At 35.2% G+C, this 24927-nt stretch overlaps 1 pseudogene; it reads right to left on the minus strand.

Annotated features, from left to right (window-relative positions):
- LOC138171092 (ubiquitin-conjugating enzyme E2 variant 1-like) overlaps positions 1 to 24577 on the minus strand; it is a 99778-nt pseudogene extending 75201 nt beyond the window's left edge.
- Positions 24578 to 24927: the final 350 nt, after the last annotated feature.

Here is a 24927-nt window from a genome sequence, read left to right on the forward strand (position 1 = left end):
AAAAACAATATCAAAATTCATCTTGAAGAACACAAGATCCATAATATCAAGGGAATTAATGAAAATAAATGCTAGGGAAGGTGGCCTAAACGTACCAGATCTTAAATTATATTATAAATCAGCAATTATCAAAACCATTTGGTACTGGCTAAGAAATAGAAGGATATATCAATAGAATAGGTTAGGTACAGAGTAATCAAAGCTTATAGCAATTTTCTGTTTGATAAACCCAAACACCAGAGCTCATGGGACAAGAACTCACTGTTTGCCAAAAACTACTGGCAAAACTGGAAAATGGTGTGGCAGAAACTGGGCATAGACTAGTGTCTGACACCATATATCAGAACGAAGTGCAAATGGGTACACAATCTAGGTACAATGTCTGATACTACACACAAATTCAAGGAGCAAGTAATAGTTTATCTGTCAGAATTGTGGAGAATGGAGGAATTTTTGACTAAACAAGAGAGAGAGAGAACATTGTGCAATGCAAAATGGATAATTTTTATTACATTAAATTGAAAAGTTTTTGCACAAACAAAGCCAATGCAACCAAGATTAAGGGTGAAATAAAAAATTTGGAAATAATTTTTATGACCAACATCTCTGATGAAGACTTCATTTCTAAAATATGTAGAGAATTGAATCAAATGTACAAGAATGCATGTTATTCCCCAATTGATAAATGGTCAAAGGATACGAGCAGGCAGTTTTCAGAGGAAGAAATAAAAGCTGTCATATGAAAAAAAAGGTCTAAATCACTATTGATTAGGATAATGCAAATCAAAAAAAACTCTGACTTACCCCATCACATCTATCAGTTTGGCTAACATGTCAGAACAGAAAAATGATAAATGTTGGAGAGGATGTGGGCATGTGTAGTGGAAAGCACCCCAGCATCCCCCATGGTGGCTGCCAACACAGGTTGTTAGATCTGCTTTGCTAAAAGAAAGCAACTCAAAATGGGTTAACAAGCTTACTTTAATCAATCAAACTCATATCATTTACCTAGTTCAGGAGGGAAAGATTAGCACCCTTAACTTCAGAATATACAGATTACAAGCATAAGTTACAAGAACATTTCAACAGACAGGCCTCCATACTGTCCAACCATTACATCCATACCAAATCACAGTTTCCAGAGAGGAAAGCATCTACATCTGGGTTTCTCAAAGCCGTGTGGCTCAATGGCTGCCCATAGTCTCATCTGCTCAAGTTACACAACAATTTTCAAAGTGAGTCCCAAAACAAAGCCTCACATCAGGGCTTATATAGCCTTCCCCTGGCTCAGAGAATGTAACAACCTTCTTGACCCACTGCCCAATCAAAAAGTATCTCCTGAGAAACAAGCCTCCCACCACAGGCTCCAGGTGCACTTAAGCCTAGACGCAGGGAAGATATTAAAAATTTGCATTCCCATTACAGAATGTTGGAATACTACTTCTTTGTTGGTGGAACTGTGAGCTGATACAACCATTCCAGAGAGGAATTTGGAAGTATGCCCAGAGGGCTATAAAAGTGTGCATACCCTTTGACCCAGCAATACCACTTCTAGAGCTGTATCCCAAAGAAATCATAAATATGGGAAAAGGAACAACATATACAAAAATATTTATAGCAGCTCTTTTTGCAGTGTCCAACAACTGGAAATCAAGTGGATACCCATCAACTGAGGAATGACTAAAGAAATTGTGGTATATGAAAGTAATGGAATATTATCATGCTATAGGAAATTAACAGTCAGATATCAGAGAAACCTGCAAAGACTATATGTACTGATGCTAAGTGAGGGGAGCAGAACCAGGAGAACACTGTACAAAGTGACAGTCACAGAGTGTGTGGACTGATTTTGATACACGTAGCCCTTCTCAGAAATGCAAGAAACTAAAACAATTCCAAAGAACACATGATAGAAAATTTCAATCACATCCAGAGAAAGAATTGTGGAATTGGAATGTAGAACAAAGTAGACTATTTTCTTTTTTGTTGTTGTTTTGTTTTATTTTTCCCCCTTTCTCATGGCTACTTTCCCACTTGTAATCCTTCTTGCAACCTTTTTAATGTGAAAATGTTTATAATAGGAATATATGTGTAAAGCCCATATCAGATTGCAAGCAGTCTTGTGGAGGGATTGAAAAAGGGGGAAAAATGTAAAACTTATCAAAGTGTTTGTTGAAAAATAAAAATAAATAATTTAAATTTTAAAAATGAATGTCAAGGGAATCAATAAAATAAAAATGTGAGGGATTATGTTCTAGCTGTGCCAGGTTCCAAACTGTGTTATAAAGTTGAAATTTATCAAAAAATTTGATAATGACTAAAAAATAGGATGGTGGATTGTAGCAAATGACCACAATGATCTAACATATGACAGACCAAAAGATCCAAGTTATTGGGATAAGAATTCACTATTTGACATAAACTGCTGGGAAAAGTGGAAAACAGTATGGCATAAACCCAGTATAGACCAATATCTTACACTGTATACCAAAATAAAGTCAAATGAGTTCATGACTTCAACATAATGGGCGATACCATAAGCAAATTAAGAAAACATGGAAAAGTTCTGTCAAATCTATGAATAAGGGGAAAATGTATGGTAAATAAATATAGAAAACACCATGAAATGTAAAATAGAAAAATTTTGATTACATAAATTAAAAAGTGTTTTTGCACAAAACAAAACCCCTGATTCAAACAAAATTAGAAGTAAAAGAGAACACTGAGAGGGAAATTTATAGCAAGTATTTTTGATAAATGCCTTGTTTCCCAAGTATATAGAGGACTGAGTTAAATTTATAAGAATTCATATCAGTACCCAATTGATAAATGGTCAAAGAATATAAATAGGTAATCTTCAGAGAAATCAAACTAGTTATAGTCATATGAAAAAAAAATGCTCTAAATCATCATTGATGAAAGAAATACAAACTAAAACAGGTCTGGTATATTACCTCACACCTATCAGATTGGGCAGTATGAAAGAAAAAGGAAAATGATGAATGTTGGAGAGGATAACTGGGACACTAATGCATAGTTGGTGGAGTTGTGAACTGATTAAACTATTCTGGAGAGTGATTTGGAACTATGCACAAAGGTCAATCACACTGTGCATACTATTTGACCCAGCAATACCACAGCTTTATATCCCAAAGTGATTTAAAATTAAAGAAAGACAAAGAAAAAACTACCTACTTATTAAAAATAATATATTTTATAGCACCTCTTTTTATGGTGGCTAAGAATTGTAAATCAAGGGGATGCACATCAATTGGATAATGACTAACCAAGTTGTAGTATGTGATTGTGATGGAGTTTTATTGTATTACATGCTTTACAATCATTATCATATTTGGTTTTCACAACTATCCTGTGAAGTAGGGGCGATTATTATCCCCATTCAACAGTTGAGGAAATTGAGACAAAAATTTGCCTAGGGTCACACTGCGTCTGAGGTTAGATTTGAACTCATATCTTCCTGAATCCAGGTCCAACCCTCTATCCACTGAACCACCAAGCTGCCCAGGAATCCCTGACTAAAGGATAGGACAGTATCCAACCTAACAATAATAAGTTAAAAACAAAAGAAAATGATGGCTGTTCTTACTGGATAGAAAAAAAAAGACTGACCTTGGTGTAAGGAAGAACTAGAAGTTCCACCTCTGACAAATATTACTTTTTGTGACCATTGGCACACCATTTAACCTCTAAGCTTATAAACATATGAAAAAAAAATGTGTTGGGAGCTTCCACATAGGGAGTTTCCTATGCCCGTGAAATCATTGATCTATAATGAAGGGTGAGGAAAAATGTGTCTTTTGAAACATTAACAAGAGACAAATAATTCTTAATATGCAGACTAAGCAATCCAAAAGTCAAAATAATAAATTTCATATCTAACTGACACATTAAGAAAAAGTAAATAGATTGATAGATATGTCATTACAAGAGACTTTAATGATAAATTACAATTTGACTAGTAAGTAAAATGACAAATAATAAAGAAATTGTAGTTTGGAATTAGTTAACTAATTATAGTTAATAGATAGAAGGAAAAAAATAAATGTGAGAATCAAGGATATATCATCAGTGTCTTCAGTTACTTTGGATGAAGGGCAGAGTAAATATCTCCTCCCAAAACAGTCCTTTAAAGAGGGCTGATAAGTCTAGCCAATTAATCATTTCCCTTCAGCTGCACTGCTTGGATTTGATTGAACCATCATTAAAGTCCTACAATGACTACTCTACCCACCTCCTTTTCAGCTTCCTTTTGTCCCTTCTTACTGGATTAGATTATAAACTCCTTGAGGGCAAGGATTGTCTTTTTCTTTCAAATTTATATTATCACACAATATAAGGGACTTATCACAGTACCTTGAACATATGATACAATTAATAAATGTGTATCATATTATATTGTTTTGACTTACCTGTCTTTCAATGTAGTTGGGAATGAATTACTGTATTACATACATTCCAAAAGATAAAATTATATGTACTCTATTTTTCAGATATTACTTAATGAAATTAGAATTCAATGACAAAATTAAAATATATACCAAATCACATGTAAATATTTAAAGATTTTATTAAACCATGATTGAATTTAACAGAAAATTAAGCAAAATTGCATAATATTAAAAATAACATTAATATCACATATCAAAATTTTTGTGTTGCAAAGATGTTCATAGAAATAGATTTCTATTGTTGAATGCCTAAATTAATATACCTTTCAAAAACTTGTACTTACCAAGTGATTTCTTCAAATGAATACCACCTGACATTCATAGAAATCAGTGGAATAATACTCTGAAAACTATAGTTCATACGCCCCTTCCCCCCACCAATGTGTTTATTGCTCATCAGCTTTAATTCAGAAGACATAGTTCAAAAACAAAAGAATTAACTGAAATGACATTTTTAAAAGTGACAACAAAATGACTTCCTCTGTGAACCTGGAATATACTCTCCCACAAACATAACGAAAATGAGTAAAGGAGGTGGACACACACAGAAGTCACGGGTAGATATGTGTCCACTTACCTCATGATCACATATGGCTAGGGCAGACATAGAAGAGAGGAATGTTTTAGTTGGGGAAAGACATGTCAAAAATATTATAGGACTACACACCTTTTAATATTCTTATCCTGTTAAACTTGTTTTCACCTTCTCTAGGACATATTATTTCACTGGTTACTGGTGGACATGACTTAATCGTTTTCTCCAGACCTTCAGATTCTAATTCTGCTAATATGCTTTGTGCTGTCTTCATGTTCAAATTGAATTTTTATTGCTGGACTTAAAGTATTGTTTCTGTCTCTGTCTATCTGTCTCTCTATTTCAATCTCTCTGTCTGTCTTTGTCTCTCTGTCAGTATGTCTCTTTCTGACTCTGTGTTTGTTTGTCCCTGTCTCTCTCTGTGTTGCTCTCAGTCTCTCTGTGTCTCTCTCAGTCTTTCTTTATCTCTGACTCTCTGTGTATCTATGACTGTGTCTCTCTCTTTTTGTTTCTGTCTTTCTCTCTCATCTAGTATGTAGAATTATTATTAATTTATTTATTAGACCTAGAATTCTTGAAATGAATAATGTTTAACTTTGGGTTATCTAAGAGGCAGATCTCAGAGCTGATGCACTCCAAAAAAGCTCCTTTTGTTGACTAGATTGCTAGATTTTAGGATCAAAACAACTAGGGAAATTACAAATTCCTACTTCTTTATATGGAAGTTTAGAATCTAAGAACTAATGTGCTTGAATTCTCTTTTCGAATTACATGCAAATACATGTCACTATTAATCATGTGCTCTCTCTGTAAGACACCATTATTATTCCTGATTAGGGGCAAGAAGTTAAAGCTCCTCCTCTCCATTCCCATATTTTGCTTTGAAAAAGGCTCAGGAGTAAAGGTTTAGAGAAATTGCACAAGAGCTGAGATAGCCTTCAAGCACTGATTTTCTTTTTTTCATTCAGAATGCCCTCCCTATGGAGCCAGCTTGCTCCTTAAAGGTCAATAAGGTTATGATTGATCCTTCAGCTAGCCAGTTAATTTAAGCTCCCTGTGTCTCATCAATTGTTATGATTAATCTCCAATAGACTTTATTTCGATCAATTTTGAGGAATATAGTACAATAGCTACTACAACTTGTTCATATTCTATTCCACTATATTATCAGGTTATTAAGATATAGTGTCATATTTTGCTTTCAAGTTTTTGAAGAATATTCCCTGGTTTGATCAGGGATTTTACATGATCCACCACCTCCATTATATAGATAACAAACAAAAGGAGAAAAACTGCTTTAAGTTTCTCTCTAATGGTACTAGAAAAGGAATGAGTAAAGGGAATAGCTAGCTAGCTAAAATAAGAGAGATGATAAAATTTCTTTTTCTGGTTCTTACTGTTGTTGTTGTGGCTGCTGCTGGTGTTGATATTAGGTAATTGAGGACTTGATTTGGTATTTCATAGGTATACAACATACTTAATGAAAATGCTCCCTCTTTGCATAATGGTACCTACTATACAATTAAGAGACTTATGCTAGACTGAAGCCTAGGGCCCAGAGAGTTTAGAGGAATTGATCAGAGTCACATATCCATTGGGTGGCAGAAGTAAAATGTTAATCAGGCTTTTCTGACTCTGAGACTAGCTCTATCTGTAATGTAGAACACTGCTTTCCCATGATAAGTTTTAGGGCAGATATAAATAAAATAGAAGAATTAAATTGATAAATAAAACTGAGAGACAGTTTAAGAAATAAGTAGCAAATACAATTTAAAAATAGAAAGAGAAGATGCAAATGAACAAAATTACAACTTCAAAAGGAAATTTCACAAAAATCACAAAATCAATTAATATTATTAGGGAATGGTAGACACATCTATATTCCAACAAATTAAATTTACTAATTTAAGAACCTGGAGGATTATTTGTAAAACATAAATTAATAGCACTTATATAAAACAACATAGGGTAGATTTTTTGGGAAATGATAAAAAACATGTTTGGATATGTTAAAGTTGTCCAAAGGACAGTTAATGATGTTAGAGTGGAGATAAAACGAAGTTGGCAATCAAAAACTAATAAAAAAAAAAAGAATAGTTATTTTGTTTCAGTTTTAACCTCTGCTTAAGGTACATTTTGCCATTTCTGTATTTTAAAAGGGGGACTTTAATATTTTATCTATCACATATCATAATAATAATATTATGACATGTCAAAGGTAAATGTAAAATGGTAAGTAAAAGAGGAAGATTCTCTCAGTCATCCACTAATTATGAAGTGTTTTTTTTTTAATTGGGTAAATTTGAACATGGATTATTACAACCACTCATTGGATTGTGTTTAAAAGGAGGTAAGCAATATTGTTAGGGGAAAACAAAGAAATAAAATATTAACTGAAAAAGGAAAAGAAATTAACACCATTTTTAGTGCTGTATACCAAAGAGATCATAAAAATGAGAAAAAGATTGACATGTACAAAAATATTTATAGCAACTTTTTTTTTTTGGTGACCAAGAACTGAAAATTGAGGGGATGCCCATCAATTAGGGAATGGCTGAACAAGTTGTGATGAATGTAATGGAATACTATTGTTCTCTAGGAAATTATGAGCAGGTGGACTTCAGAAAAACCTGGAAAGACATATGAACTGATGTTGAGTGAAATGAGCAGAACCAGTATAACATTGTACATACCATAGTAACAAGTCACAGTGTGAGATGAGTGACTTTGTTAGACTTGGCCCTTCTTAGCAATGCAAGGACTTAAAACAATTCCAAAGTATTCATGATAGAAAATGCCACTCACTTCCAGAGAAAGAACTGTGGAGTCTGAATGTAAAGTGAAGTAGATTATTTTCTTTTTGTTTTGTTTTGTTCTGTTTTTTTTTCTCTTTCTCATGGTTCCTCCCATTCATTTTAATTCTTCTCTACAATATTACTAATGTGAAAATATGTTTAATAGGAATATATATGAAGAGTCTTTATCAGATTGAGTGCCATCTGGGGAAGGGGGAAGATGAGGGAGAAAGAAAAAAAATAAATTTATGGAAGTGAATGCTGAAAACTAAAAATAAACAAATTAACTTAAAAAAAAAGAAAAGAAGTGCATTCTCTTGGAGTGTAATCAAGGAAATGTGAGTAAAAGATAGAAGCACATAAAAATATATTGGAAAAGAACATTTTTACATCTCTTTAGAGGATCTCAATATTACAGTATTTTGGTGAAAGGTAACCAACCATGACATAATATAGGTATAGAGGTGAATATTTTTCACAGTTTTTAAATTTTGGGAGTTTTGAGATTAGATAACAAAAGGAAAAAAAACCCTCCTAGCTGAAAAGTACTATAGTAGTGTCATTTACTACTCACTTCTTAGATACTATTTCTTTTCTAAACTGAATATAATACTTTTTTTCCTTCTATTAAATGTAAAGTGCTCTGTATTGGTTCACCGGGGAAAAGATTGTAATGACTCTCAACCAAGAAGTTCAAATATAGGAAGGATACCAAAAGAACCCATGAACTCTTATGAAAGCTCTGTCACCAGACCACACTTTGCAGATGCTGATCTTTGAAACAGTACAGGAATTATATTTCATTCACGTTCAAGCTCTCCATACATACAGTATAGCCAAGAAGAAAAAAGGGATTAAAGAGGCCATTCAGTTTAGATGAATGACAGGGTCAAGTGTCAGGAAGGATTATTGAAGAAGACAAATACTTTTCAAGATTATCAAGTAGAATAGTAATTGACAAAGGCAGTGTGCTCCCTGAGACTTCCTGAGAGTTATTGATTGCCTTACACCATGCTGCTATTCAGAGCAACGACTTACGGATAGAGATGTTTCATTTCCTTATTTTTCTTTTCTTTTCTGGGAAAAAAAAACTGGAGAGAACAAAATTCTAAAAGAAGTATTTCTAAAATATTTATATCTTTTAATTTCTAAAGAGTTAAAATAATGATATTTTCCAAAGCTCCACGGGGCAGGGGAGATAGTATATTTGCATTATTTTTGAATTGTATATACATGTCACTACACAATGAAATGAAAATATCTTTTTTAAAAAAAAAGATGTATCTAGGTCAGTCATGTGGGAGGCTGAGTTGGAAAGCAGGGAGCAGTTCCGGTTGGTGCCGCCAAAGTCACAAGGGCCATTGTAGAGGGATCACTTAACCAGCGAAGAGTGAGAACAAGACTAGAAAGGGGCTCTTTGAAGAGCTAACTGTACAGCTTTATCCCAGACCAGAGCCACTGAACCAGGACCAGGGCGCCCGACCCTACACAGGTGGAAACAGAGACAATGGCCACAACATACAGACGTGCCTGCAGAAAAATGAGGCAAACAGGACACAAGCCCTTGCTTTAGACACCTGAATCACAGTGCCATGTCCATCAGAATGTCTAGGAAGCTACCAGATGAAGCACCCCTCCAATTTCAATAGACTGATTATTCAAATGCAAGAGACAAAATCCAGAAATAAAGAACAGTAACCAGAAGAAGTGCACAGGATAGCCATAGAAGACGGTCTCCTCTACCTTTCTGCAGTTTTGGACAGCAATCTCTGTGACCCAACTGTGTTTTTCCTTTCAAAACCTCCAAGGAAACCTAATGGTGTGCACGCAGGAAAACTTCTAAAGTGGAGACCCCAGGCTTTTCCACCTTCCTGCCCATCATTTCTTGGTAGCCAAATCTGTTATGTGAGAAATGCAGTCAGTAATGTCTGCCAAAATAATCTATGACACTGCAGAAATTATAGTGATAATCAGCTAGGTTTGATGTCAGACAAAAAAAAAATAAACCCGAACCCAGATTAAGATTCTAATATGGCCTCTTACAGGAAACATTATGTCAATTAGACAACATGAATTCTTTTACATATTGCAATATTTTATATTCATCTTAGGCCATACAAGCTAAAAAAAAAAGACAGATTCCTAATCCCATGCTTCCTTCTGTGTCACAAAAGTTGACCAAATTTATTTAAGCAGAGTCGTAATCTCATACATCCTCTAAGGAAACAAATTTAGTTAAACAGACTGTAGGTTGCAGCTGAAACAGTTTGCAAAATCTTACACTTATAAAATCACAAGGCTACCTTTGAAAGAGTCATAGAGGGCTAATGGAGAAGAAGGGTTTCTATGCCAGAGACTTGGCCTCCAGGAAATTTTGCCCTAAATATTTAGGGCAGGTCTTAAAGATGCTGTGATCCCTTCTTCCTCTCCCATGGTCTCTTGGCTCAGGAATGGCAAATGTCTTCCTTTATCACTCCACAAGTAAGATTTTGGTCAGTTGATGTCAATATTAACCAAAGACAGACTTTTAGTCAACCAGAAGTTATAGGAGAAATGGCCCTGAGCCCCAAACAATAAAAATTCGTAAAAAGAAGTTGGAGAAGAAAAATTACTATCATAAAATTATCCATAGTTATCAATCAAATGAGCACGTGTGGAACACCTTCCTCCTGCAGTGCATGTGTCCCTCTAATCATGCCAATCACTCCCAAATTTACAGAGTTTTTCTTCACCATGCCCCCTGAGGGGAGGGCCATGCAAGGAAATCAAACCTTAGATAAAAGGAACTTGCCATAGGCCCCACAGCTAGGCAGTCACTGGATTTGGGGTCTAGTCTACATTGGGATTAAAATCCAGGTGTCCTTGATGTGAAATCTATTGCACTTTCTAACTTAGTTTATAATGTTTTTCCAATTCCCAAGCTCTTTCCCATGTTTTTACACATAAGACCAGAGGATTGAGTTCAAGAAAGGTTGGGGGTAGATCTCATTTATCCCAACCCTGTAGTTTTAGAGTTGAGGAAAGAGACCAAGGGCTAGCTTGTCATGGGCAAAAGTCACGCAAGCCATAAGGAAAAGAGTTGGCCTTCAAACCACTCTATTGTGTTTTCATTTTCTTTTGTTAAATATTTCTTAATCACCTTTTAATCTGCTTCAGGCCTCACTGAGGTTTCCCCAGCAAAGCAGACCACCTTGCCACCTTAGGTTTAAATGAAACTTATGTTTGCCAACATTCTGTTCCTTTGACAAGGCAGAATTAGGAGAACAAGATGTTCATTTGGCCATTTTTTAAAGTCCAAGAATATTCCATTCTATTCACATACTGTAAATTGTTCAGCTGTTCCCCAATAAAGGTACTTGCTCCTTAAAAAAATCTAACTATTTCTGGCAATCACAAGGAATTTTGATATATTTAATTTCTCACCCTTTGACAGTTTCTAAAAAGAAAATGTTAAGGTGATAAAGCACACTAATATTGAGGACTACATTAAGACACAAAGCATAACAGTAATATTTAGAAATTTGAAGTCTTTGTCACATAGGTAAGCAGATAAATACATGTTTATTTCACAAAATGTCAGAACTGGCAGAAATTTTAGAAACTATCTAATCCAACCTGATCATTTTAGAAATGAAGATGCTGGAACCAAATGATGTTAATTAGCTTATTCAAGAACACAGAGCAAATGCCTAGGACACTAAAACTATAACTCTATTTTCTTGACTTAAAAAGGCCAAGCTCTTTCACTTACTTAGGTAAAAAGTTATAGTGGCTTCCTATTACCTCCAGGATAAAATACAAACTTTTTTACATTAAAGTATTTATTTTTGGTTCTCAACAAACACTTCCATAAGTTTTAAATTTTCTCCTTCTCCCTCCCATGGTTTATATATATATATTTTTAAAATTTAATTCATTGAATAGATTTGTTTTTCAACTTAATTCTTCCTTTGGAGGTTGAGAACTCAACATATTCAAAATAAAACTCAGTATCTTTCCCTTTTATCAGCTTCCTTAGTTTGATCAAGAATATTACACAAACCTGAGAAGACTTATGAGAATTCTTACAAAGTGAAGTGAGCAGAACCAAGAAAATATTCTTCACATTGTATGATAATCAACTGTGAATGAGTTATTTGTAGCAATAGAATGATCCAAGACAATTCAGAAGGAATTATGAGAGGAAAAATGCTATCTACTTCCAGAAAAAAAAAAAAACTGATAAAGTTGAAATGTAGCTAGAAGCATATGTATGTACATGTGTATGTATACATATGGACATGTGGGTATCTATGCATGTATAGGTATATATTTGTATATGCATGCTTGTATATAAATACATATGTTTATATATATACATGAAGCACACACACATATATGTACTCTTTCTTTGCCTTGTCTTTTTTGCAATGTGGTTAATATGTAAATATGTTTTGAATGATTCCTCATGCATTATAAATATTAAATTTCTTGCCTTCACAATGAGTAGGACAGGGGTAGGAAGGAGGGAGAGAATTCAAATGCCAAATTGAAAAAAAGGGTCAAAATAAATATATTAAAACTAACAACAATAAAAAGAGCTCCATAGTTATTCTACTTATGCAGACTTCCACTGTTAGAGTCATCTTCTACTCTTTACTCTTACTCACCATACTACTAATTTCTAATTAGTGGCAAAATTTTGTTGTTTTAGCTCCATTATACCTCTTATATCTATGCCCTTTTCCCACTTCTATGCCCATGAACCTAATTCAGTTCCTCATCACCTCTCATTAGTATCATTCCCATAGCTTAGCTAGTCTCCCTGACAATCTGTCCTCTCTCCAAAATATGTTTCACATAACTACCAAATTTTCATTTCTAAAATGACTTCCTGACATTATTACTCCTCTGCTCAGGTCGATTTAGTGCCACCTTCTTGATTCTAAGATAAACTGTAAATTTTATCATTTAAAGCTATCTAAAATGAGTTTTGAGAGATTTTCTACTTTATTTCTCCTCACACAATTGTCTTTCCAAGCTGGCCCTTGTAAGCTACATTTTTTTTTCTATCTTAAGATCTTGCATGCATTTGGACAGTATCTGAAATCTTCTTCAGCATGGTGGCTATGTGTAAAGTGCTAAGGCTACAGTCAGGAAGTCCTACATTCAAACCTGATTTCAGATACTTATTAGCCTGTAACTCTGGGCAAGTCACTTAACCACAATTTCCTCATCTGTAAAATGAGAATCGTAATAACACATACTTCCCAGGGTCTGTGAGGATCAAATGAAACCATAATTGTAAAGTGCTTAATCAATGTCTGTCACAGAGTAGGTACTATATATAAATGTTCACTATAATTTTTCCTCCTCACCTCAGACTCTTAGAAGCCCTATTTCCCTTCAAGTCATAGCTCAAGTAACACCTGCTTCAAGGGAATTTTCCAAATCTCCCCAATTATTCATCTTTCTCCTCTCTGAAAAAGTATCTCATAATTACTTTGTCTGCATTTTACATCTTCCTAAATATGTACCCTCCCCCTCCCTTCCAATGGAAAAATATAAGTTGCTTGAATGAATGAACCAAATGGACCATTCCTTTTTTTTTTCTTTTTCTTTATATACTTGGCACTGACACAGCATCTGGGCCAAAACTGACACTTAAAAATGTTTGTTTTCATCATTCATTCATTCATTCATATTTGGTTCCTCTTTTTAAATCTCTGATTCAGTATAGTACAGTATAATTAAAGATGATAAAATATAATAAACAAACCATACCCTGTAGGTGGTTTAGGTGTTTTTTGTAAGAGATCATACTGTTCATTACATATTCAAATCCCTAAACAAAAAGGTTTCTCCAAATAACTTTAGCACAGATACACACACACATGCACACAAACACATGAAAATGCATGAGTGTGCCTGTCAAAGAATTCAAAAATTACCAAATAAATTCCTTTGTGGCCAATTACTATTACTACCCGATAAATTTTAAATTTATGACATAAATGTGTACCAAGTACCATGGATGTATGTCCTTGAAAGGTAAAGTTAGGATGACTAACAAAAAATTATTTTCAAATAGATCATATATGCCTTGTGATGAGAGGATATTCTAATACTACTATTTTAGTTTTGGGTAACATTATTAGCCTTTATCAAAAAAATCATAAAATAATTTGAGACACATCAAAAGTTAACAATGTAAATATACTTTTGGCATACAGACCACATTTTAGTTTACTTTATAATCAGCAACATTTAAATACTTTGTCCCAGTCTCAAATAATCTACTCTGTATTTGAGGGTAGAGAAGGGATGATAAAGTTGGGGCAGAAGTTAAAAGATGTGGCAGATAAAAAGGTACTTAGGTAGAAAAATAATAAATTTGCAAAGTTGGTTTACTTTTGTTCCTAGACCTCAATCCAAGCAATTCTTTTAAAAATGTACTTATTTTCGGTATCTTCAAATAACAACTTAATACTGAAATGTATATATCATTAAAATCAGTTGTAAAACACTAAGCCATATATTGCCAAATCATGGTTTTTTTTCAGCACCCATTAGTATTTCATCTGATGACAACTTGCCTATGCTGCTCTAGTTGCATTATCACTCCAGATGGTGGTTTGAGTACTTTCTTGTTGTTATCATTTTATGTATCTTGTGTAAGAGGGGCTCAACAGAGAATCCCCCACCTCCAATCACTTTAATGAGATTACTCGCAGAAACCTTTGTTTAGGGAGCTTGGGAGAAGGATGTTTATAAAGGGAGTGCCCACAAAAACTTGAAATAACTAAGAGGTAAAATTTTCTGTTTGATTAAGTATGAAAGGAAGGGTTTGGAAGTGGGTCATGATCCTGGGAGACATTCCAAGCAACATGGTGTGCTTTGTGGGGAGTTTTCCCTAGCATCTCTATGAAAGATGTGGACATGGTTCTTGGTTTCACATCCTGTAAATCAGTATAATAAGTTTTTGAGTCACCCCAAGAAGAATTGATTGGTTTGTATTTATGGACTGGTTCTTCTTTTTAAAATTATTGTTTTCAAAGGATCCTATCTTTCATGCTAGCTCATAAAGAAGAGTCTTAATGGAAAACTTGTTTTGTTGTTATTTGTTTTCACTACTTTTTTCCCCTAGAGATATACTCAAGGTGAAGCAGGGGCCTTATGTCTATTATCTTCTCCTACCAACCAAAACCAGGAGCTAGTAAAGTTGCTTTTAAAGTCTAAATCTAGCCTGAGACTTGTACTAGCTGTGTGATCTTGGGCAAGTTGCTTAACCTCTTTTTCCTCAGTCTCCTCAACTGTAAAAAAAGTGGATAATAATAGCACCTAATTCTCAGGTTTGTTATGAGGATTATATGAGATAATATTTATAAAGCACTGAGTAAAACATGTGTCAAATTGTAGACAGAATATATAAATATATAGCCTAGTTATTATTATTTATAGTATAATTATTTTGGTAGAAACACATGGACAGTAACCTGTGACCTAAGAAGGGAGTTCATGGGCAATGCTGGCCTCACCTATTGCCTTGCAAGAAATGCCAAGTTTTACAATCTAAAGTATTATCTTTGAACCCAATAAAGCTGATTTCCAAGCATACAATCTAGGTATGCCATCTAGCCTTCTTGTCAGAGATAGAAGAATTCTTGAACAATTCCAGTTCTTTAGATTGCCATGCCAGGAAGTCTAAGTTCTCATATTCAGCTTTTTTTTAACCCATAGAGGGGGAAAATCCTGAAGAGTAGGTTTCTTAGAAATATGAATTTACTCCGAGGTGGATCTTAGTCCATATGAAACCAAAGCTTTTTATAGGTCATGGAGTTTGAAAATTGGCAATTCAGCTTAAAGTGCATACATTCTATTAGTTAGATTTTTTAAAAGACCTTTTATATAGATAAATTCATACACACAAAGGATTGCCCTGGAATACCTACAAAAGTTAGAATAATTCTGCTATATTGTCAATTGAATTTAAGAAATATTTAAGGACTTCCTCTACTCTTATATGTCCCGCTGTGCCATAATTTGAGGGGATACGAAAGTAAAAGGTGTCCTAATTCTTGGCCTCTGGGAGTACACAATCTTATGGGAGAAACAAAGAAGACTCTACATTGCAAGGGAAAGCATAGATCATTTTTTTCCCTCTAAAAACAAGCGTGCTACTCCAAGTTCAAGTTATTTTGGGAATCTTATGAGGATAAGTGATTTCTCCCAATTAAAGGCTTATCTACTTCATTAATTTTATCACATAATAAATTGCCCTAATCTTGTCACTTCTATGACAGGCTACCATGACTTCTGTAGATACCCTGGTGTTTCTCTGAGGTCTGGAATGGCCTTCCCAAAGAACAAAAATAAGACAGCAAGTACTTTAATTGCTATCGTCTTTGTAGTGCTGAGTTTTCTCCTTGGTGTTAATGTGTACACAGTGGGAACTGTAGTACATAAGAAATATATCAGGACTAGCAGGGACAATTTTAATAAAGTCTCTGTGTGCCAATTTTATTACTTTTAAATTGACAAATAGAGGATGCAATTCACCACATCCACCTTGACCACAGAAGGAGAACTTATTTCAGAAGAGTTATTACTATTGTGGGTGTCTTCAATATTAGCATTAAGATAAGTTCTCATTTTTTTTTTTTAGTTTTACTATTCATTCATAGATTTTTGAAACAACATATTCTGTCATAAGTCCTTTGATCTTAATTAACTGATCAGTGACATCTCAACTGCTATCTAAATATTAGTTGACTTGTTTCTTGTATACAAATGACCTGCCTGTTTGAGCCTCAAAAAGTCCCTTCACCTTTCAGTACACTAGGCTATTCTCTAAGACTTGAAATTATAAAGAAGGTGACAACCAATACTAGTGAAGTATTTTTCCTCTTTGGGGAATTTTTTATGACAACGAAATCATAGGTCCAAGTCCTATCCCTAGTATTTGGGGTCTGGTTTTTAAAATCAGGCTCTCGCAATACAAAGAGACAGGAGACAGAGTTAAGAAGTCTGTGATTCAAAATAACTATAGGAGATAGTTTATTTTGCAGCTTTTTAACATAGCTCTGTTTTGTACATGGGGTATGTATGTGTGAGGGTAGGAATGCTAGGAATGCTACAAATGAAACCATGTCCTTACCTTCATCCTTCTACCACCATACACATTTTTTTTTTTTTTTGCATACCAAGACCTAATGAAAAACCTGTACTCCCAACATTTGGGGGTTTGACTTGACATGAACTTATTAACTCTTCTGGAAATTGAACACATGAACACCTTCACAACAAACTCATTACTTAAAACAAACAAAATTAAACCGCTCTTCTATTATTACTCTAAATTATTCCCCAAATGATAGTACCCGCTCCATACTCACTGACCTCATTCCAGTGAAATCACATGTTATTTTATCCCAGAATCTAAACTGAGTGACAACATCCCTGAGGTTGCTTCTTAAAGCTTTTGCAGAATTATAGATAACTACTTCCCCTTGTAGTTGGTCTGACAGGCTATTTTCTCCTTTTTTTCTTTCTTTAGGCCATGGGGTATGAATCTCCTGACTCTGATCATTCAATCAGTTTCAAATCCATCTAATGATTGTAATTCAAGGTATATTTCTCCAACTTGTCTACAAGTATATTGTAAAAGAATTTTTTTTATATGCCTGGCTAATATCATAGTATTTTATGGAGTAACTGTATAGCATTTTTTTTTTCTGATTCATTGCAAGCTTCATCAGAAAAAGTCACTTTTAACTATTCCCAAAGGGCTATAAAACTGTACATACCCTTTAAGCCAGCAATGCCACTACTAGGTCTGAATCCAAAAAGATATAAAAGGGCTTGGGGTAGGAACCAACTTACACAAAAATATTTATACCAGTTTTTTTTGTCAGTAACTATGAATTAGAAATTTAGGGGATGCTTATCAATGAATGGCTGAACAATTGTAGTATATGATATAAATAATATATGAATATTATTCCACTAAAAGAAATGACAAGCTAGATGATTTCAGAGAAACCTGGAGAGACTTCCATGAATTGATACAGGGTGAAGTGAGCAAAAGCAGGAGAACATTGTACATGGTAAAAGAAATATTGTATGATGAACTACTATGAATGACTTAGCTATTCTTAGCAATACAATGATCGAGACAATTCCAAAGCACTCATGGTGAAAAAGGCTGTGCAGTTCCACAGAAAGAATTGATGATGTCTGAATACTGACTGAAGCCTACCATTTTCTATTTTCTGTTTTTTTTCTTGTCATATTTGAGTTTTCTTTTACAAAATGATTAATATGGAAATGTCTTATATGATTGCACATGCATAACAAATATCAGATAGCTTGCCATTTCAGGGTGGAGGGAGGGGAATAAGGTAAAAATAGAATTTGTAACTGAAAACGTTAAAAAATAATTTATATTGATTTCATTTTTACATGCAATTGAGGAAAAATGAAATATTAAAAAAAGAAAAACAGCAACTTCCACTTTCTGGTTTGATTTACTGAAAATAAACATTGAAAGTTGTGAAATAATAGAATTTTTTACATGTAAGAGATCATTTGTTCTAACTCCTAATTTTATGTATTTGATAGGAAGAATGAATATACATGTATATAATTGTTTATGCATACATATATGTTTATATATACATACACACATACATACACTGTGTGTGTGCACGCACACATGTGCATGTGTCTATAATATTTCCCTCTCTAAAATTTATATAGTATTTTGTGTCTGGACAAAAAAGATATCTTTTCAAATAGTAACCCTACCCTAGTTTTATGAAAATGGTCAAACAAAGCACGTAAAATAGTGGTTCTAATTGATAACATATGCCATCTTTGTCAATAATTATTTGTTGAAAGAAAGGAAAAATGTGTTTGTTTAACTTAATTTGTAAGTATGTTTTCAGTTTTATAGGACCTGTATTCTGTTGCCATTTAGTCTAACTCACAATTTGACAAAGGAGGAAATAAAAAGAAATATTACGTCTGCCTGTGATCATAGCAAATTTACTTTATCTTTGTTTTAAGTTATCATAGCTATAAGTATTTATAATGTTTTTCCTTTTTCTATTATTTCAGGATAAAATAACTTGTATGTACACATAAAGAATATAACATCTAATCTATTATGTTTTATGGCTTCCATGTTTCATTTGTATTTTTCTCTGGTTAGTTCTAGCAAATAGCAGATTCTTGATAAATGTTTGATTATTACTATTACATAGTTTCAGCCCTAACAAAATACTTTCATCACTGGATCTTCTTTGTTTTGAGTGCACTATCTACCTGGAGACTATTTGGGCTCTCTGAGAATATATTTTCTGAATGTAAAGTTAACAGTAAAAGTAAAGTTTTATATCAATATAACAAAATACATAGTAGCTACTAGATGTGAGGAGGTGATGTATTATGTAATTGGTATACCAAAGTTTCTTTAAAATAAGATAAGCTAAACTAAAAGATATTAAAAAAGAAGAGAACAAAATGTATCTAGACAAATATATGCAAATTTTTTTGGTCTTTTTTTAGGGAATCACATGAGAGATTTCATTGTTAAGGCAGGTATTTGTTTTTTTAATTTTATTTTTATTTTTAGTTTGCATCATTCATTTCAACAAAATTTTGAGTTTCAAATTTTCTCCCCATCTTTCCCCTACCCACCACCCCAAAACAGTGATCGAACTGTTTCCCCCTCCCCCATTCTGCTCTTTCCTATATCCTCCAACACTGTGGTAGGGCAAGATGGATCTCCATCCCTCAGTGCCTGTATATCTTATTTCCCAGTTGCATGTTTTGATGATGATTGATGATGATTGGTGATGATCTATAATCAATGATGATTGATTATCTATGATGATTGGTGATGATCAGTGATCATGGGTGATTATGATCAATTGGTGATGATCGGTGATGATGATTGATGATGATGGTGATATATATATTTTAAGCAATCGGGGTTAACTAACTTGCTGAAGGTTACATGGCCAGTTATTCCTGGGTGTGGTGCTGAGTGTCTGAGCACGGGATTACAATCTCCAGATTATCCTGACACTGGAGCCGGTGCTCTTACTCATTGTGTTACCTGGCCGCCCCAATGATATATATTTTAAACATTTGATTTTAAAACTTTGGATTCCAATTTTTTTCCCTTTCTCCCTCATCACCCACCCTTACTGGGAAGATAAGAAATTCAATATAGGTTGTACGTGTGTAGCTATACAAAACATTTCCATAGTGGATATATTGTGAAACATTGACTATATTTCCCTCAATCCAATCCTGCCTCCAAATTGTTCTATTCTCTACTTTGACCCTGTCCCTTTTCAAAGTGTGTACTTTTAACTACCATTCCGCCCACCAACCTTCCCTTCCCTCCATCATCCCATCTCATTCTCTTCCCCTACCCCCATTTTCCTGTGGGGCAAGATACTCAATTTAGGGAGCAGAGCCAAGAAGGTGGAGTAGAAACAGGATTTCTGGACAGCCCCAGCTCCCATCTCCTCCAATTCATGTAAAAATTTATTCTAGACAAACTTTGAAGGTACAGAACCAACAGAATGACAAAGAGAAGCTAACCTCCCACAGAAGACAGCCCAGCAGGCTGGCAGGAAGCAGCCAGCACAGCATCTGGGATCCAAGCCCAGCTGTGCTGGGGGCCCAGGTGTTAGCTTCAGGGTGGCCTGACCAGCCACCAGCTGTGGAGGCACTGCAGATTACAAGCAGCTGTGGTGGTTTCCAGAATTATCAAGCCATAAATGCCAAAGACAAAGTGAGAAGTCAGTGTAGATTTTGTGGGAATAGGGAGTTCAAGAGTGCGATCTGGCCTTTGCCCCTGGGGCAAGAAGCAGCTGAGGCTTTGCTTCCCACCATGCTGCTTCAGAGGTCCTGGCTTGAACATTATAGGGGGACCAAGCTACCAGTATGAGGAGTAATCATTCTTGCTCTAACCTTCTTTGATCTGGATAACTGTCTAGGATGGAGGTCCTAGGGAATGTGACCAGTTTGCCAGAGCATATTGAGGCTTCAGAGAGGTCCCCAACTAATAGCTCCAGTAGCTGTGAAAACCCCAGCAATTTGGGACAAAGCCCCCCATTCTGGTAGCAGAGTTCTACTTTGGCAAAAGGCTCAAAAGTCAACTAATTGAGTGGCAACATGAGCAAGCAAAGGAAGCAAAGCCAACAGTGAAATCCGACATTAGACTCCTATTTTGGGGGCAAAAAAGGATTAAAACATGGAACAGGAGGAAGACAGCAAAGTCAGAACTCCTGCACCAAAAGCTTCCAAGGAAAATATGAGCTGGTTACAGGCCATAGAGCAGTTTCGAAAGGATTTTGAAAACCAAATAAGAGAAGAGGAGAAAAAATTGGGAAGAGAAATGAGAATGATGCAAGAAAATTATGAAATGAGAGTCAACAACCTGACTGAAGAAAATAATGCCTTAAAAATAGACTAACTCAGATGGCAAAAGAGACTCAGAAAGGCAATGAGGAGAAGAATGCCTTAAAAAGCCGAATTTGGAAGATGGAAAAAGAATCTCAAAAGGTCATTGAAGAGAATAATTCCTTCAGAATTAGATTGGAGCAAAAGGAAGCTAGTGGCTTTATAAGAAATCAAAATACTACTCAACAGATCCAAACAAATAAACAATAGAAGGCAATGTGAAATATCTCATTGGAAAAATGAGTGACCTGGAAAAAATGTAGGAGATATAATTTAAAAATTATTGGACTACCTGAAAGTCATGATCAAAAAAAAGAACCTAGAAATCATCCTTCAATAAATTCTTAAGGAAAATTGCCCTGATGTTTTAGAACCAGAGGTCAAAATAGAGTTTAAAAGTATCCACTGATCACCTCCTGAAAAAAGATCCCAAAAAGAAATCTCCTAAGAATATAATAGCCAGGAATTCCCAGATCAAGAAGAAAATATTACAATCAACCAGGAAGAAAAAAAATTGAATATTGTGGAAATGCAATCAGGATAACACAGGACCTTGCAGTTTCTACATTGAGGGATTGAAGGCTTTGTAATTTGATATTCCAGAGGTCAAAAGAGCTGGGATTAAAATCAGGAATCACCTACCCAGCAAAACTGAGTATCATGTTTCAGTGGAAAATATGGTCATTTAGTGGAATAGAGGACTTTCAAGCTTTCTTGATGAAAAAAACTAGAGTTGACTAGAAAATTTGACATTGAGATACAAGAATCAAGAGAAGCATGAGAAGGTAAACAGGGAAAAGAAATCATAAGGCACTTATCAAAGTTGGACTATTTATGTTCCTACATGGAAAAACAATAATTGTAACTTATGAAACTTTTCTCAGTAGGAGAATAGTTGAAGGGAATAGGAATTATCTGTGTGTGTGTGTATGTGTGTGTATACATAGATATGTACATATGTCTATATAGGAGGGTATATGGACGTATGAATACATATGCGAGGGTGTGTATATATATGTATAGGTATACATAGACAGAGGGCACAGGACCAATTGAATAGGAAAGGATGATACTTAAGAGGTGAAATTAAGAGGTGAGAGAGGAATATAAGGAGAGGAGATGGGGAGAGACAGAATGGAGTAAACTATCTCATATAGAAGAGAGAAGGGAAAATGTAAAATGGAGGGGAAGAAGAGGAATGAACAAGGGAATGAGTCAACCTTATTCTCATTGAATTTGGCTTAGGGAGGGAATGACATACACACTAAATATGGTATCTCACCCTACAGGAGAGTAGGGGGAAGGGGATGAGAGGGGGAATAATGAAAGGGAGGGCAGACTGGGAGGGAGGGAAGTTGGAAGCACCCACCTTTGAAAAGAGATGGGATCAAAGCAGAGAATAGTACAAGTGGGGGTGGGATAGGATGGAGGGAAATACAGTCAGTCTTTCACAATGTATCCACTATGGAAATGTTTTGCTTAGCTACACAAGTACAACCTAAATTTAATTGCTTATCTTCCCAGTAAGGGTGGATGAAAAGGGAGGAAGAGAAAGAATCTGGAATTTATAGTTTTCAAATAAAATTTTTAATACACACAAACACATTCACATGCACTATTTTTTTTATTACTTTACATACAACTGGGATATACAGGCACTGGGTCATAGAGATCTACCATGCCCTACTAAAAAGTTGGAGGTGGGATGGGGGAAGATATGGGAGAGAGCAGATTGGGGGAGAGGATATTCAGTGGGATTGCTATTTGGGGGGGGGGGGGTAGGGGAAAATTGGGAGAAATTTTTCAATTCAAAATCTTGTGGAAATGAATGATATAAACTAAAAAATGAAAAAGAGAAAAAACAAGCTACCCAATTTAGTGCATATGTCATTCCCTTCCTAAGCCAAATTCAATGATAGTAAGTTTGACCCATTCACTTTTGCCTTCCTGTTCTTCCCCTCCATTGTCACAGTTTTCCCTTGCCTCTTCTATATAGGATAATTTACCCCACTCTGTCTCCCCCTGTCTCCTCTCATGATATTCCTCTCTCACCTCTCAATTTCACCTTTTAAATATCATCTCTTTCTATTCAATTGTTTCTATGCCCTCTGTCTTTGTATACCTGTGCACATATACACACTCACTTACATATATATTCATATGCCCATATACCATACTACATAGACATATATGTATGTACAAATACACAAACATACACACATGTATATACATTTATATTCCTTTCATCTATTCTTAATCTGAGAAACGTTTCATAAGGTACAATTATCATTTTCCACATAGAAATGAAAATAGTTCAACTTTAATAATTTCCTTATGATTTCTTTTCCCTCTTTGCCTTCTCATGCTTCTCTTGCTTCTTGTATCTGAATGTCAAATTTTCTATTCAACTCTGTTTTTTTCATCAATAAAGCTTGAATGTCCTCTATTTCATTGAATTACCATATTTTCCACTGAAACATGATACTCAATTTTGCTGGCTAGGTGATTCTTTGTTTTAATCCTAGCTCCTTTGACCTCTGGAATATCATATTCTAAGACTTTAATCCCTCAGTGTAGAAGCTGACAGATCCTGTGTTATCCTGATTATGATTCCACAGTATTCAAATTGTTTCTTCTTGTCAGGTTTTAATATTTTCTCCTTGATCTGGGAAATCCAGAAGCTGCCTATTAGATTCCTACATGTTTTCTTTTGGGGATCTGTTTCAAGGGGTGATTGGTGGATTTTTTTGACCTCTCTTTTGCCATCTGGTTCTAAAACATCAGGGCAATTTTCCTTGAGAATTACTTGAAGGAGGATTTCTAGGTTCTTTTCTTGATCATAGCTTTCAGGTAGTCCAATAAATATAAAATTATCTCTCCTGGATCTATTTTCCAGGGCAGTGGTTTTTCCCATGAGAGGAAAGCTTTGTTTAAAATTGTTGGGCTTTTCACAGCTGCCAGAGCTGTTAGTTGGGTGCCCTCTCAGAAGCCTCCAAAGGCTCTGGCACTTGTTCACACATCCCAGGTCATCCAACAAAGATAGTGACCCAGATCCAAGCAGGTTAAAGAAAGAGCTATTACCCCTCAGAATTGTTACTTGGTTCCCCTACCATCTGCAGGCCAGCAGCTCTGAAGCCGCCACATGGCGGTGGCTGCCCCACCTCAGCCCCTTGTCCCTTTGGGGGCAGAGACTGGACCATAGTTCTGGACCTTCTATTCCCAACGTCCACACTGACTTTGCCTTTGGCATTTATGGGCTGATAATTCTGGAAATCACCAAAACTGCTGGTAATCCACTCTCCTAAAGTGACTCCAGCCATGTCTGGTAGGGGCCACCCTGGGGCTAAAATCCTGGGCTACCAGGTTGGTCTCTGCTCCTAGCTTGAGGAGATGGACCCTCCCTGCCGGCCTGCCAGGCTGCCTTCATCAGAAGATTTCTGTCACTTTGTGTGTTCTTTAGCTCTAAAGTTGGTTGAGTCATATTTTAGGGGCATCCAGGTAGCACAGCAAGTAAGAGCACTGGCCCCAGTGTCGGGATGACCTGGGGGATCTAATCCAAGCTCAGACACTTAGCATCCACCCAGAAATAACTGGCTGTGTAACCTTGAGCAAGTTACTTAACCCCAATTGCTTAAAAAAAGTCATATTTTGTAGTATTTGATGTGGTTAT

This window comes from Petaurus breviceps, unplaced genomic scaffold, assembly GCF_028583685.1.
Source record: "Petaurus breviceps papuanus isolate PSGF00001 unplaced genomic scaffold, PetGlider_PUasm1.0 41, whole genome shotgun sequence".
In the NCBI taxonomy this organism is placed as follows: domain Eukaryota; kingdom Metazoa; phylum Chordata; class Mammalia; order Diprotodontia; family Petauridae; genus Petaurus; species Petaurus breviceps.